The sequence below is a fragment of the Falco rusticolus genome, chromosome 4 (genome assembly GCF_015220075.1).
Source record: "Falco rusticolus isolate bFalRus1 chromosome 4, bFalRus1.pri, whole genome shotgun sequence".
NCBI classification, from domain to species: Eukaryota; Metazoa; Chordata; class Aves; order Falconiformes; family Falconidae; genus Falco; species Falco rusticolus.
In genome coordinates, this window is record NC_051190.1 from 26,952,815 (window position 1) to 26,968,397 (window position 15,583).

A 15,583-nucleotide genomic window follows, 5' to 3' on the forward strand; every position below is an offset into this window, starting at 1 on the left:
TTTAATTAACTGGAATTAATTTTCCCGAGTGTTGCTGCATGCAGACAGAGCTTTGGTTGATTTAAAAAGAAAATTCCAGACCCGGCTTCTTTCCATTCACTTCTGTTCAGCGTGCCACCAGCATAGCAAATTCAATAAAGCTGATTTATTTAATAAGTGTACTATAACAAATTAAATTAAATATGTTTAATATAAACAGATGATGCACCTCATTTAAATGTTAGCTTCTTAATTAAAACCTGGCAATTGTGTTTTGCCCTTTTATTGGCTTCCTAGTGAAGCATGGTTGTAAAGTTACCTAACACACACACTCAATTACTGGTCTCAGGTTCTAGCGCTCGCCTCCTTCTCCTCCACATGGGCTTGACACGGAGGCAGGTTTGTTCCCAGTGGGATCAGCGCTCCGGGCTCTAGCTGGGGGAGCAGGGCTGCTGCAGCAGGGCGAAGCAGGGGCTGCAGTTATGTGGCTGCTGGGCAGGCGGGTGGCAGGGGTCAGGGGATTTATAGCCCCTGCAGAGCCCCAGGGCCCAGGGCTGTGGCATCCCCCTGTAACAGCAGCGCTGGTTGCTGATCCCCAGGGAGAGAATTCAGCGTTTATTGGGACGTCGGCAACAGGAGCTGCACAGACACGCAAGCTGCTGGGGTTTGACAGCAACCCCTGTGCCTGGTGAAGGTTTTGGGGGAGCCACGAAGTTCATTTAGAGGGGGTTCGGGATTTGGGGGTCAACTCATGATTTCCCTGGGGTGGAGCGCTGGGTCTCTGCGCCATGCTTGCAGCTCCGGGGCAGAGCTTGAGGCCAGCTTTGCACTGGGAGGGGGGCAACGCCAGACCCCGCAGGCTATAGTCTGCAGAGAACCTGGTGTGAGCGACCCTTGGACGTGGAGCTCGAGCAGTTCTTACACCCCTTTCCGAGGAAGGGCAGCCCAGCCCTGCTGCACGGGTGCTTTGCAGCGACAAAACTTCCCTGTGCAATAGCTGGTGCCACTTCGTTCCCAGCAAACCCGCTGTTCCTGTGCTTTCTTCCTGAATTATGCATCAGTCACGGGAAAGCAAATGAAAGGAGGAGATTGTTAGAAGAAAATTTTCGCGTGAGGAGCAGTGCTGTTCCCTCATGCTGCTGACATGCTGTTGACACAGCCTTTGATTTACAGCTGCGGAAGCTGCAGCCAGTCCCGTGCCATCCGTGTTAGCATCCTTCTGCAGGGGGAAGAAAGGCTGCGTGCTCGGGACGCGGGGCAGTGGAAGACGACAGTGCTGGTGGCAGGCAGAGCACTGTCTGCCCCCGAGACACTCTGTTTTGAAAACAACCATCCAACTCTAATTGCCAATCTTATTTTTTCATTATTCTTAAGACATAACACTCTGTTCTTGTTGCTGTTTGCACTGGCAGTGCTCCACGTAACGCAAGGTTCAAGAGGGGAATACAATTTCTTGCCCTTCCGTATCTCATTTGTTTGGGCATCAGTTCTGACTAATCCCCAGTTAATTACTTTAAGATGATGGCTTCCCCGAATGAAAGAGCACCTTTGTGCTTGCTGTATTTTAGCACTTACATATCATCATTTAGGAACACAACTCTGTTAGCAAATGAAATATAACAAGCAGTTTTGGCCTTTGCTTCCCTTGGGAGATGCTTTACCACCAAGCAAGCTACTGGCTCCTGTAGCACGGGTGGGTCAATCTGGGGCTTTCTCTTCTTTGTGGGCTTTGGGTGGGGTTTTTTTGTTTTTTTTTTTTTCATAAAGTTTCCAAAAACCTTGGTGAGGATTAAAAGGACTTGCGAAACCTTGACATTCTTCATTAGGAAGGAACATAATTTTTTGGCCAGTCCTACACAAAACACGTCAGCTCTGCAACATGAACTTCTGGTGTTTAAGCTAAAGGGGTAACGCGATTAAGAAATAGCAGTGGGGTGTGATTATTTTCTGTGAGACCCGGGCACTTCGGAAAGGCACAACGCCTCGCAATACTGCTCCGTGTGTTTCTGTCTTACTGCTTTGTGGTAAGCAAATCCTCAAACAACTTCCTGACCGACACCTACTGACATGCTAATTACTGAAAAATCAAAAGAGGAACCCTTTACTGAGGCTAAAAGGAATACAGTGCAGTGTATGTAATGGAAATGAAGTGGTGGAAATGAAGTTGCTTTTTGTAAGGCTTTCATTTTCAATTTCCTTCCATGAGTTAGCAAAATGTTACAGGGAAATGATGATTGCCAGCCTGCAAACATGTTTTCCTTGATACTTGGGACACTGCAGTTACTTGAGATGAGTATTTGTCTCTGTTATAGTTAGCTGCAGGACATTAATATGTTGCATAGGAAAATAATTTCTTGACATGGCAACCTCTCTTCTGTAATATCTTGCTCATATCTTAAATATAAGTACCTTCATTGAAGCCATTGGAGTAAGAAGTCTGCAGAAGTATAAGCAAAATATTAATCGTGGCATTTATTCTGAGAGCAAACTGAAGTTGTATGCTCTTCATAAACATCACGTAAGTACTGTGCTGCTGCCGCAAAGATATTCAGATTGCCTAATATCTGTAATGCTATTTTGCTGCTGAAAAAAAGGCAACCACATTTTGGAGCATGCAAAATCCTCTGGTGCAGGTTTAGCAGGTACATTAGCAATGATTAAGAAAGAAACCGAGGAAGTATCTCCCCAAATGCCAAATGACCTATGCTGCACAATGCCTCTAAGCATTGCAGTGATATCTTGACAAGCTGAACATGCTGGAAATGCACCTTGTCTTGGATGCTTCTTGCCTACAGTCCAGGGATAAAATAATTATTCTGGAGTTTAGTAGGAATTCTGCTTTACATCTTTGGGATGCTTTATGAATCTCAGTTAATTCAAATCCACAGCATCCCTGTAATGAGCAAACCCAAGTTCTAGGTGGGGTAAGGCATAAACCAGGAGGCCTGACAAAGGAAACACGAGATGCGTGTGACCAGACAACCATCCTTCCTCCCCTCGGGAGCCCTGTTGGCAAAGGTTGGACAGAAGGAGTAATTAATACTGGGAATGAAAGGCAAATGAACTATTTCTGAGCAGGTGAAGGAAAAGAAGGTGGTCTGGAGGCACTGATTTCTCTCCTTGCCCCAGGAGGTCAGTGGTCCTCCCTGGGTATCACCACCTAGTAAGGAGCAAATGGGCACGTGGAGAGTTACCAAGGAGAAAGCCATGAGGGTGAAATACTAATTGCAAAACTGAGCAGAACATTATGATTTTCTTATTCAACTCCCTTTCCCTCTCTCATCTTCCCTGGATGAGAGCAGCCATGAGGTGCTGTTAATGACGAGGTGGGATTTCTCTATTATTCCTTCAGACCGCAGGGCTGGGAGACCACATGGAGTAATTAATTTTGACTTACAGAAGCTGTATTAAATTGGATAGAAATGGGTGAAAATAGGATTAGGAATGGAGTTTAGCCAAGAGCAAACAGAATTAGAACTCTCTAAGAGCAGGTCAACACAGCTGATATCATTGATGCAATGAAAGTAGACAGCTTGGGACATTTTTGAGCGGTAGCGTAATGTCAGAAATTGTAACCTGCCTAGTGCCCGACTAGGTCAGGAGAATTAAAAAACAAAAAGTGATTTTTGTTGTTGTTGTTGGATTTCTGGCTGCTCTATCTGGTCTGAGCTTTCTGGCTTCCAAGGATTAATTTTGAAACAATTGTGCAGAACAAGCAAGAGTCTCCATAAACCCCGACCGATATAAATGTGCACAGTGCTTTCAACACATGCACTGAAATCTAATTAGTATGGGATTATGCTTGTCACAAATCATCAGAAAGGGAAGGATCCTTAATGTGAAAACCAATTCCTCTCCCTGAAAAGCCTTCTCACAAGCCCCAAAGAAAAACCAGGCTCAGGACAGTTGCTTCCGTCAGCCGGGGGCCACGTCTTTGCTGGTGTAAATTGCCATGACTGCTGATGACAGTCTCCATCCACTGTCGGGGCACAGTGATGCTGGGGCTGGAGAGCCTGGCTGCATCCAGTTTTGCTGCAAGGGAATAGGGACCCACTGCTGTGGCTGGGCTCAGCCTGGAAATTTGTGACCTCTCTGACACAGCTGGTAAAAGCCCCGAGTACATTCCCCATCCCTCTGCATTATTCCAGCATAAATCCTGCAGGCTAAACTGGACCCGGTCCTGCTCTTCCCTTAGTGCTGTGCAATGCCATTGAGTCCCTGCCTCACCCAGAGCTGTCGATACCTGAATTTGCTGAGGAATATCTCTCAAAGACGAATGCCCAGCCTTTGTACAAGGCTTTTCAGCTTCACCTACCAAGTACTTTGGTGAACATTAGTTAATGAGCATGGAGCTTACATTTCCCCTCTCTCCCCGGCTTTATTAAACAGCGCATCGCGGGAAGGTCACGGTGGCGGGTTTGTCAGTGTGTGCAGCGGCCGCCAAAGGTCTCCTTTCATGTGGGAATCCAATTTCTGCAGCTACCGGGAGCTGTACGTAAACATGAATTTCACTTGTTTTCTCTGGGGTTTCCATGGTTGCTGGCACCGGTTTGTGTCCTTGTTTGAAAGTAGATGCTCCACAAATGTGTTTTCTTTGGTCTGAGGTAGCACATCGTATCGCTAGGAAACCTCAGAAGCTGGCTGGAGGCACGGGGCGATGCCGTGGGGTCCGCGCGGGGCCACCGGTGTGGGTGGGCACGGTCCCTGCCCTGCAGCCCCAGGACAGGGCAGCGCTGCCTGCAGGGGTGCCCTCCTGCCTTTCTTCGTGTGCGCTGGCCACGGCTGACAGGGGCTCTTGGCGCTCAAATGCAAGAGCCCAAGCACGAGGCTTAGGCAGTGGGTCTTGGAAAAAACCCCACACTTTAAAATCCCTCTGAAAACGAGCTCCTTAAACGTGAGACATGGGAGCTGGGGCTGCCCAGTGCGTTCCCAGCCTCCTCTTTTGGTGCCTTTTAATTGCCAGAATCTTTCCTTTCCCTCGTTAGTGTGTAATTCTGCAGGTGTTACATCACATCCCTGGCTGGGAAGATCAAAGCCCAAGTGCTGGCAAGCTCAGCCCAGCATGGATTCATTTCTGCTCTCACCCACCCGAGCAGCCATGCGTGCGGCATGCTGGGGGCGCAGCCCGTGGGGCAGTGGGGTGCCTTGGGGACCCACACAGCCCTCAAAACCACCTGTGGGGTCCTCGAGGGCTGCCTTGGAAGAGGGCACACGGCCGGGGTCTGCCTTGGCTCTCCTTCGCTGGGTGCTGCCCACTGATGCATGTCAGGGTTTCTGCCAGCTCTGGAGGCAGAGCACTGAGGTTTGTGGGCTGCAAGCGAGGGGCAGAATTGTCCCCAAATTGCTCAGACAGCAGATGGGCGGGACGACACACCCCCGCGGTTTCAGACCCTTCTCTGCCACTGACTTCTCATGTGGCCTCTGCCAAGTCACTTAGCCTGGTGGTCTCCACGCTCCACGGACACCGCGGGGATGTCGTACACTGCAGGGATGTTGTACACAACGTGGAAGTCACACACAGTAGGGATGTTTGCAGAGCAGGGACGTTGTACACAGTGGGGGTGTCCTACAGAGCAGGGATGTCATACAGAGCAGGGACATCATACACGGTGGGGATGTCATACAGAGCAGGGATATTGTACCGGTTCCTGCATGCTAGGGGACACGCTGCCGAGGAAGGGTGCCTGGGACCATGTCAGATGGACTGAATGCTCCCCTATATCCAAGGCCATTTTCAGCTCTGGAATTAAAACCTAACCCCAGGTCTCGCAGTGTGGAGGTGGTAGTTTCCAGAATTCACTGATTTTGCTCTGTACCCTTGTGCAGAGGGGTCGGTGGGAGCGTTGGCCTCAGGAGCCATCTGTGCCATGCAGTCAAGGACACAGGGCTCACCCGTGGCTCCCAGCATCTTGGAAGCAAACCTGGGTCCTGCCCCAGCACGGCGCAGGGCAGGGTGTCAGGGCTCAGCCCTGCCGTTTGCTGCAATGCAAGGGGAGGAGGTTAATATGGGTTTTTATCTTGACAGTGTCTCGTTACTGTAAGTCAATTTAGATCTCTGTCAGCCCCACTTTTCCTTCCTCTGTGCAGCATTTTGCCTCCTCCCCCTTCCTCCTCAGAAGGTAACAGTATCGCCTGCTTAGGCATGCATTCCTTTCTAATAAGGTATTATGCCTCTATTTATATGCATCTTAGGTGCAGTCTGAGGCAGCTGCTGCTCTCCAGGGCCCTGGGTGAGGAGCAGAAAATTGAATTCAGCCTGGAATGTGCGGGTGCACTTGGACATCTGCACCCGGCCAGCTTCCCCTGCAAGTTTCCAGCAGCGAGATGATGCTCCTTTGGCTCCAGGATGCTCTGGCACAGGCTCTGTTTGGGGTCCTACCAGTCGCAGGTGAACTGGGTGCGTAGACCCAGGACTTTGCGAGTTGTCCTAGGCTAAGAAGGTGAGAGACCTTCTCATTTTGCAGAGACCCGGTTCCTCAGGGCAACCCACCCCTGGTGCTATGGACACGTGGGCCAAGGGGAGACTGTATAAGCACAGCGGGGTTGGGGTTCCCAAATTATTGCCCTGTGTAATGGGTTCAGGGGTTTGGCTGCTCCCAACTGGCTGTGTATGGATCACACGGCAGATGTCTGGGAGTCCCATCTCTGCCCCCCAGCCTGATTTCACTCCCTCACTCAGCCATCCAACACCACCATGACGAATGCAACACAAGGACCCAGCTGGACTGAACTGAAATCGTGCGTTTTAGCAGCCCTGTCTGGATTAAGCTATTACAGACCGGACTGCTCAACTGCGCCAACTTTCTGTAATGATTTTTTGTGCCCTTTTCCTGTGTGTGTGGGGGGGAGCTCGGTCCATCTTTAGCAGCAAGCAGCATTTGCAGGATGATACTGTGGCTCCCCATGGGTGATACAAAATGCCTCTGCTTTGCTGTTCGGCTTCTCCCCAGGCTAAAATCCCAATCTTGGGAAAGTCGCTGTGATTTTTGCTGCTGACCTTAATGAATGCCATGCATCTACCCAGTCTTCCAGCTTCTACAGAGACCATGCTTCACCTGAAACATGACTTTTTCCTTCGAGCCAACCTGTGATGAAACCTGCGGAGGTGGCCTTTCCGCTCCCACATTGCAGGGGGTTGGAGGGCTTTTGCAGGGGATCCTGGGGGAGCTGCGAGCCCCGCACCTGCACCCCAGCCAGGTCAGGGCATGGGAGAGGCAGTGCCAGGGCAGGGCGGCTGGTGCTCATCAATGAGCTAATTAATGGCCATGCTGCCAGTGTGGGAGCCCAGGGCTTCTCCTCCCCAGTGGGACGAGGTCAGGGTGAGCAGGGCTCTGACATCAGCCCTTCCTCCCTGATTAGCTCTCCTTCAGCCTGAGCTAATGAGCCTGAACTCTGAACCCCCCCGGGAGAGGGGGTGATCTGCCTCTCGGGGGCCTGATGCTGGGAATGGAGGGCGGGTTATCTGCCCGGCTGAAAGCCTGGGTTTTCCTTCCTTGTTCTCTTTATTTGCGGTCAGGATCATAACACAGCCCAGCTGGAGGAGCAGGGGGAAAGTGGCTGGTCTGATTAATTGGTCACTGGCATACATACTCCAGCCTCCACCAGGAACCAGAAGATAGCCCCCATTAACCCTTTCAGCACCTAGCGCTCCCTCTGGCCGGGTTTTGAGATGTTCCAGAGGAAGGAGGCAATAAGTCAAAGTTTGGTGATGACCTGCCCGGGATGTACATGACCCTGAGGGGGTGTGGGGGTCTGTGCATCCTCTGACACAGCACCATGATGCTGCTGCAGCTCCTCAGCCAGGCGGTCCCCACCCCGAGCTGCTTGGCTAGCTAATTCGTGGGGGTGGCAACAAGGGGGAGAGAGGAAATTGTGGGTTGAGTTGAGGGTGTGTGGTGTTCAGGTGTTTGTCACCCAGGTACTGACAGAGGTGCTTGGGGTCTTTCTGAAACAGTGTGGAAAACACCTCCCTGTTCGTTCTGGTCCTTCCAAATTTCCATCTCCACCACAGATTTCTTAAATACTGACTGTCAGGAAAGTTTTTGTTTTCAAAAGGGTTAGCTTACAAACAGTTCAAAATGCTGGTTTTGTGTGATAAATAAGATGCAGCTCGGCAATGAACCTGATCTCATCTTTCCAGGAATGGAGACTGTCTCCCGTGCCCACCAGCTGATTCAAACATCCCTGCTGCAGAGGCATGAGGATCTGTGCCTGCCTTTTGTCCTTGCCCTTTCCAGGAACTGCAAGCTGCAGACACCAGTAGGAGCAAGCAGGGAATTGCTTAGGTGTGCTGCGGATTCTCCGTCACTTGAGAACTTTAACCTCCAGAGGTTTTCACAATGATCTGCTGTGGCTCACGCAGGGCTTACGAGCTTGGTGTGGAAAGGTATGTCCTGTCTTACGTGTGAAGTCAGGCTTGGTGATCAGAGTGGCTCTGTCTGGCTGGAAGAGAATAACGTCCCATGTGGGTTTTTCTTCTCTTTCATGTAGGAATATTCTCAAGGAAGGCTTGCAGTGGAGGTGAAATGGCAGATCAACACTGAAGCAACAAGCTGAGGCTGCAGGGAACGGCTCAGGGGGGAAATCAAAGGGAAGATGTCTTTGTTACCAACCCAGCTGCAACTTCCTGCTCTGGCTAGAAAATACCCTAGGAGGTGACTTGTCAGCGACCGCATGCTTTGCCTTGCCTTGCTTCCCCATAATAAGTGAATAATGAACTCGTAGGGCGAGGGAAAGGTGGAATTCCCAGAAATTATCATCCCGAGGTAAGCACAGAGAGTCTCTGTCTTCTGCCCCACAGATTCCTATAAATAGATACAGATTGTCAGTGAAGGACTTTCCTCCACGAAGCACAAGCTACCAACAGGCATTTTTGACCGAGTGGCACCCCTGTCAATTTGCAGTCACGCCTTTGAATTCGGGGCGTGCGTGTGTGATCTGGACTCCATCCAAGGTCAATGGACCAGTATCCATCAGGGATGTGTTCTCCACAGTTCTCCTTTTTGCTCCCCCAACCTTTGCTCCTTCGGATGCCCTAGAGCTCCTTCTCCCCTTGGGGTTTTTGATGTATGTGACATGGATCCTGCGATCCTTGTTGTGGTGGAGATTTTGCATTGTGGCTTCTGGGGGTGGCGTGGGGTAAGGCTGGCCACCCTGCTCTGGTGTATTTCCTTAGACCAAATGGGATATTTTCCCAGCTGAGGAGCGAACTGCACAACCATAACGTGCAATTCTTATTAAAAATGTAATTTTATTTATGGTGAAAAATGGAGGAACAAGACCCAGCCCTTTCAGATGGGCTCATGTGAACACTACCAGTGTTTTTGACAAGCAGCTCAGTGGATATAGTTAATATGTTTTACAAGCATATAAGTTATTTTGGGAGAACAATGGTGACATTTTAGTATAAGCCACCATTTTCCAGCAAAACACAGACATTCTGGAAGGGAAATGCCTTATCTTTCCAAAGCTGAATTGTTCAGGTGCAGTGACAGAAGTGTGAGCATGAAGCAGTTTATTCACATTGGACTTACTCTGTTGGTGGATGTACAGGAGTTCGCTGTTTGGTCCTTCCCAACCACCGTCTATGTCAGGGTGGGTGTGAAACAAGGAACCTGGAGGGGAGAAGCCAGCAGTGGTTCACCTGCATGAGGAAGCTGGATTCCATAGGCTTGTGGAATCTGCCCAAGGTCTGATGCTTTTCAACCTTCTAATTAACAACCAGGCTACCCTAAGTGAGTGGACACTTACTGAATTAGCAGGTGATGCTTGTGCTGGTGGGAATGACTCGTGCTGGGTGACAGGCTGGGACTCAAAGTGCTCCCAACAAGGCTAAGTGGGTGACCTGTGAAATGGGAGGTGCTGAGGCAGGGGTGCTCGGTACTGCAGGGATCACCCAGGGGCGGCTGGAAAGGACGCGGAGCAGCCGGACCCGCAGGGCTCTTCAGGCAACAGCCTGCAGGTCGTTACAGGTCACAAGCTGAGCAGGAATTAACAGCCTGATGGAGAAAGGGAAGGGATGAGTGCTGGCCTCAGGAAGAGAGCACTGGAAAAGGAGATGAGAGCAACCTTCAGAACGCTGCTGTAAAACAGAGAGGGAGTGGCCAGTTCTCCACAGGCACCGTGGAGAAGAGAGGGCTTAAATTTCAGTAAAAGAGGCTCAGACTGAATTTTGCTGAAAGCTGCTAAGGGGGGAGGATAGTGAAGCAGCGCTGCAGGTCACCTGTCAAGCTTGGTCTGCTTTAAGACCAGATTGGCCAGAAGAAACAGCGGAGAAGCTGACCCTTGCTGCAGGCAAGTGCTGGTGCTGTCCTCACCTGTCCCCAGGAGGGAACAGCGGGAGCGCCCTGCACCCGCCTGTTGGCAGCTCTGTTTGCCTGGGGCTGATGACTTGCACCCACAGGGCTTAGCGGAAACCTCGGCTCCATTCCTCTGGGGTAGAAACACTTTATTCTTGCAACTAGGTATTTGTTAATTACCTTCCACCCGGCTGTGCAGCCTTTCGCTGTGCAATGATTATGTTTCCCAATGAAAAGGGATATGTGGTAACAAGTCAGAGCACAGGGAGCAGAGGAAGGCTAACATTTCAGTTTGCTTGTGTGCTAATCTCAATCCTCTTCTCCTAAATCCTCTTAACCTCAGTGGTTATTCCGATCACCTGTGTTTGCATCAAACATTACAAGCAGGGACCAATATTGAGCAACAGTAGGTATCTTCACTTCCAGCCTGCTGAGCTCCACTAGCTAACTAACCCACTAAAATATTTATGAATAGACTAAATGCTGATAATTTGATCTAAAAGCGTCTGGCCACTGCCCTCTTTCTTGCCCCACCTGTTGTCTAGTTGTGCATTGTAATTTTAGGCTTCGCTCGATGTACTCATCTTTTAAGACGACTGTGACCAAGTAATCAAGGCTGTCATCGCAGCAGAACCTGGCTCTTGAGTAAAAAATCTCCCCACTGGTCTTTTTTCATTTCCTGGCTCAGCATCAGGGGAAGAGATTATGTGATCTGATAGGTAAAATTATCCCATCAGAGGTGAATGTCCTAATAAAAGGCTTTTGCAGGCCTGGTTGTATGATATCCCTGAGAAGGCTACATTCATTTGGAGCCCTTTATTGAAGGGAATGCTCAGTCCCTACGGAAACCCAACGGGACAAAAGGCGATTCTAGCTGCTAAGACACCCACACCCACACACCCACCCACACACACACACAAACACACAGGTCAAGCACGCAAAACTGTTGCATTTCCCTGGTGGGACAGAGGGGCAAAAAAAGCACAGCAACAGAACACCCCAATGTTGGATGCTTGGCTCAAAGCTGAGAGCTGCGTTTTCCTAGCTGGTTAAAATTTGGAGTGATGAGCACTGCTTGGCTTGTCTGTCCTAAAAAAAAGAGAAAATGCTCTAGCAGTCTTTGTTGGTGTTTGTGGGGAAACTTGATCAGGTTCAATGAATCTGCAGAAAGAAAAATGGAAATTTTTCTGGGTGACCTTCTCCGAGACCTCTACTCGCTTCTCTTGCTGTTTGGTCAGCTGCTTTCTTTTTGAAGTGGGTTTTGAAAGGAGATTTTAAAAAGTGAAAAAAACCCCCTCACTTTCTGAGATTTACTCTGGTACAAAATAGTTAGTGAGTGTGAGGAAGGTGGCCTGTTGGGGATTGTCCTGTCTCTGCAGGGTCCTGCCTGGCAGGCGGTGGGACACGATGCACAGAGCATCTCGTGGCTGCTGGCTGAGCCGTCTGCCCCGGAGAGCTGAGCCTGGGAGGTTTCAGCAACCGGCGAGAGAAATGAGGAAGTGTCTGTCAACCTGGGGGGTTTGCGGGAAGGAGGAAGGCAAAGGGGAGAAGCAGCTTGGTGCTTGTGCCGTGAGGAGTGGCTCAAAGGGATGCGGAGGCTGGTCAGGGGGAGCTGAAGGTGGGTGCCAAGCACGGGTCTCGGCAGCAGCGAGCAGGAGTAGCAGGCAAAAGTGGGGTGCATGGCTGCGCATCGCCCGCTGCCCCGATGCCGTGGGTGAGCTGGGGCCCTTTGTCAGCCCTGCCTCCCTGGCGTTTGCACACCAAGTCCTGCAACTCGCTTTGCCACCCAAAAACCTGCCTGCTTCAAACCATGGAGCACCCTCTGACAGGGCTGGGGTTTGTTGCTGCTTCTTGGGGAGGCTGGGGGAGGCAGAGGCAAGCATGTTGCACATCTGAAAAGTGTGTTTTCAATTAAAAGAAGAAAAAGCTCCAAAACACACAGTGGGTTAAACATTACAGTAAAAAGCATTCAAGCTGCTCTTCCATTGCAAAGTAACCAACAGTTTATGTGTGTGATTGCAGGCAGGTGGTTCCTGTTCATATTAAAAATGAGTAATTCAGGCTCTCAGAGGGTTTCTTCAGAGACAATCTGGACAGACCTGGAAGTCCAATGTGCCTTTTAAACCGTAAGTGTTTCCCCTCCACATCCCAGAGTTCTCCTTTCCAAGCATTTTTAAGGAGCTCTTGGCCAGCGGATCAGGATCATCTCACTGTGTTCAGGGAGGGGAAAACCTGTTACCATAAATTAAGAGATCCCCTGCTCCCTGCAGTCTTCAGGGAAACCCAAACCCAAGCTCCTGATGGGTGGTGGGTGGGGAATGCTCCATCCTGCCCACCCACCCCCTGGTCCCTTTACCCTCAGGGCTCTGCCTGTGGTGGGGTGACATCTCCACCCCATCCCCAGCCTCTCTGGGGTCCACCAGCATGGCTCATGCCTGGTTGAAATAAATACCCTGGTGTGCCCAGCGTGGGCTGTTCACTGTCCATTGCACTGCGTTACATTGGAGCAGAGACTCTTGCCATGCTGTTAGCATGCTGCTGGCATTGAAAGAGGCTTATTTGATGAGCACGTAACAAATCACTCTGTGCTTCAGGGGCAGGTGGGAGCCACCTTTGCAGGTCTTGGCTATCACCGTGGCTTTTGCAATCCCAGCAGCGGGACCCAGCAAGGCAGGATGGCAGTCTGTTGACCGTGCCTTACCCAGTGGGGAAGGGGCAAGCCCCGTTGGGCATCCCAGGGCCTGCAGCCTGAGATACCCTGCTTGCTGCTCCCAGAAAATATGGGCTGCGCTGATGAGGAGCCCAGACCTGGCAGCCCTGGGTGCGGGGAGATTTGGCACACCCGAACAAGCACGTCCCTCCTGCATTTATGGCTGCCGGGGACCTGCTCCAAAGCACCAGGCTCCCCAGGTGGAGGCGGGCAGGGAAGACAGTGCTGCAGCTACCCTCGATGCCGCCAGGCTCACGCTGCGCTGCTCACCCCTCGCAGCAGCTCTGTTTTCATTGTCCTGGCATTAGAGGTGGGTCCACTGCTGGGCTTGCTGACCCCTGTGCAATCTGAACAGACAGTTTCCCTGAATGCCTCGATGCAGACAGACCATTTCTGTGCCACGGGGTGACAAGTCCACCCAGGCTTGCAGGAGGTTCTTGCTCAGCATGACGAGTGCGAGCGGTGTTTGGCCAAGGGCTGTTCCTCAGGTGCCCTCTGTTGTCGCTGCTTTGCTCTAGGAGCACCTGAGCCCTTTTGAAGACGTTGTGACTTCGGCTCCCCTGTGCTTTTGGGTATGGTTGTTTTGAGATGCCCATCACCAAAGCTCCAGCCCCTCTCCCTATTGCACAAAGGAGAAAAAAACCCTTAAAAATATTTTAGAAGAAGGCCTGAGGGCTGCATTGCAGTTAACTTGATCACCCGGGGGAATAAAAGAATACCACATGCGGAGATCTTTTACTTAACATTGCGATGTTTAATCTTGCCCAGTCAGCAGTTTTTGAACATATTCCAGGAAAGCTTTTAAGCCTGATAAAGCTGAGGCTTTTGCATTTTCAAGTGATACTTTAGCTACAAATGACATGCTCTACTTGTCATTTGGCTTTAAAGGAAGGTAATTAAAATCTTCCTAAGAGTACAGTTACACTGGGGAAAGGACTAACGTAAACGAAAATAAAAAGAAAGAGACAAACCCACAAAAATGCAATTTAGCAGATGAAAAATGTAAAGGAAAACTGTTAAAAGATAAAAGTATCAAATGTACAATAGCTGTTTGCTGAAGGAGGACTAATGATATGGGAGGTACTAAGACTTACACAGCAAAACCATGGGCAAGGCTAGGGAATTTCCAGCATATATTATTTGCAGTTTCCAGGGCCACTGGAAGCCGCAAGACAGATTTGCAACTGTCTATCGCAGTCCTGGCTGCAAAAGTCATACTCTGTTGTGCAAGGTGTGAAGAGAAGGTAGAAGACAAACCCAGCTGTAAGCCCCCGCCCAAAGCTGGCTGGGCACAAGAGAAGCTTTTCAACATGAGTTTTGGGGGCACTCACCCTCTACGTTGGCTACATGCCATGTATCAGGTTGGGTTCAAAGCCGTCACCTCTCCTGGGTTTGGGAAGGGGAAGGTGAAGCTGGTTCCCAAATTAAGATGGGTGTCTGGTGAATCCATGTGAGGTTATTTCCCTGAAGGAGGAAAGGGTGTCTATCTCCAAAGGAGCACCCAGCATCCATGCTGGGGCAGTGAGGTCCAGAGGGAAGTGCAGCCATTGCACAAGGGTGGCAGGAACAGGGAGAGCAGCTCCAGACCTCACCAGCCTCACAAGGCATGCATCTCCGCATGTTTTGCCCCAAAAGGACCACGGCAGGAACTTCTTCCCTTCTCCTTCCAGAAAACCTCACGCTATTGTGTCATTGCTAGTTTTGATCTGTGGAGAGGAAAAGGAATATGACTGAGGTGCATCATTCCCAAAGAACCTTCACTCCCAAACAGCTGGAACAGTTCAGAGACATTCCAGTGTAAAAATGGGGAAATGAAATTTTCTCCTAGGATAACATCAAGCCTGCATCATTCAACAGCCTCTGGCATACTCAGCCGTCGAGAGAGGCCTGCTGATGAGTTCAGCAAAAACAGACACTATCCATCTCTGCGGGATCAAATGTAAAATAAGAATGCTTTTTTTTTTTTTTTTCACTTCGGGTCATGCTCTGATACCAGACCGGCTGGAGCAGCTGGTGGTTTGAAACCTGGAACTTCCCTCATGACGGCAGATTCCCCTGGGGCCCACGTATTTATTAGTATCATTTGCCGCTATAAAATCAGCAATCTCTCTGCATGTTCGCTGCATGTAGTAGTTTCCCTTTGTTAGTGATTATTACTCCCTTATGCCCGTGTCTCTGAGACAGTCTCCCTTCCTGCTCCAGACAGGCACAAATGCCAGCAGGGAGGAGAAGCCAGCCTCACCCTCGGATGGAAGAGCAGAAGGAAGATGATTACAACAAGCCCACCTGCACCCCACTTCTTGTCCGTCCTTTCTGCAAGTCAAAATGAGCCCGGAGAGCGATGAGCTGTCTGTCAGGAGCCCCTGGAAGGAGCTTGCTCTCGCCACAGACAGCACGATGTGAACAGTTTGGTGTGCGTGGGGGGAGCAGAGGCATTAGGGAGGGAAAAGCAGCTTGTGCTGCTTGGGATGGAGCAAAAGGGTTTGATGGTCAACCTTAAACACCTGTGAATGTGTCCACAGAGGTGCTGAGACCCACAGGAGGATCTGGCTCCTTGGGGAACATCCATCAACCCTCCTCTATGTTTTGGGGCAAG